The sequence below is a fragment of the Echinops telfairi genome, unplaced genomic scaffold, assembly GCF_000313985.2.
Source record: "Echinops telfairi isolate 266 unplaced genomic scaffold, ASM31398v2 ScPeMD7_5868;HRSCAF=6743_0, whole genome shotgun sequence".
Taxonomy (NCBI): Eukaryota; Metazoa; Chordata; class Mammalia; order Afrosoricida; family Tenrecidae; genus Echinops; species Echinops telfairi.
The window spans coordinates 4,277,521-4,278,920 of record NW_022109767.1 but is presented as its reverse complement, the minus strand read 5'-3'; positions in this window follow the sequence as shown (position 1 = coordinate 4,278,920).

The window sequence follows — 1,400 nt, the reverse complement described above, 5'->3', positions numbered from 1 at the left end:
AAAGGCCTTTGAAAAAAAAGATAACCAATTTCCTTTTTAGTGAATACTTCTTAGGTTTCAAAGATTCTTGCTTCAGAAAGAAGTTTTCCCTGCCATATAGTCATTTATTATTATTTCTGTAAATTATGAAGGCTGGTATCATTGGGTTTCTTAAAACTATTTAGCATGCTAATTGTTGTTTTTCAAGAGTTAGATGGATTGGCAAATTACATTTTCCACCGCCAGATAAGAACTAACCCTTGCCACATGACAAATTAAAAGTATTAATTTGAGCTTAATGATCAAATGACAGCAGGTTAGAAAGGTTAACTTTGCAAAGTGTGTTTTGCGACACCATTTGAAAACTAACACAAATTCCAAAGACCAGCATTTTCAGCTTGAAAATGTTCCCAAATACTTCACTCCCTAAATATTTGCACAAATAAAAATACTGAATACTAAAGCTATTTTGCTTAGGAGGTTGATTCTTATTTGATTAATTTTTGAAAAGTAGAAATTAGATACTTTCCTTATTTTGCTACAATTTATGGCTATGACCAAGTAAGAAAACTGTTTTGCTCAGATTTGAAAGGACTAAGAGACCAACATGGAAGGACATTTTACTGTAAAAAGAAGGTAAAGAAAGCCATATTGGCACCTCTGTTGTCTGTCAAAAGAAACGTAATTAATAATAACATTCACCTACTAGAGGCTATTACCAAGGAGACTGGAGGCTTCAAGTCCCTTGTCCTCAGTTCTTGTTACACTTGGAAGAAAGAATTCAGGCAAGAGATAGGGGAAAGGTTTAAAGAGACACAGCGAGTTTATGTAAGTGTTGTATAAAGCATATATCATGCTGATAGACATCTCAGCTAGTCTGAGAGCATGCTGCCAGATGGTAATTCATACTTCTTATACTGCTGATGGTGGAATTTCTGTGATTGGCTTTTTGAGAGTGTTTCCCTTTCATAGGTGCCATGCATGCACCCAAACTTCTTTCCATGCCCTTGTCTTCTGGCCAGCACAGTGGCTGTGTTCTTCCTGCCACTCTAAGGAGCAAGGCAGTCATTTGTAGGGGTTATGTGCACAACCTGCTCGATTCATGCTATTCTCTTACTGCCTACTCCTCGCTGCTTTGGGAATTCTCTCCCTGATGAAAATTATTGAAAAAACAAATGTGTTTTCCCTGTCCTTCTCCTTCCTCTTTGCTGGAATTCCTTTCATGATTCCTTGTTCCCCCTAGCCCAATCTGTCTTGCCTACCTAGCAAATGAGAACAGGAGATTGCTGATCAGGTAGCACTAAATCATATATCGAAAAAGACTGGCTCAACCTAGCATCCGCAGAGATTGGCTTACATTGATAAAAATGTGGAAGGCAAAAGCTTATTTCTGATTTCCCTACACAATTTACTATTGAAAC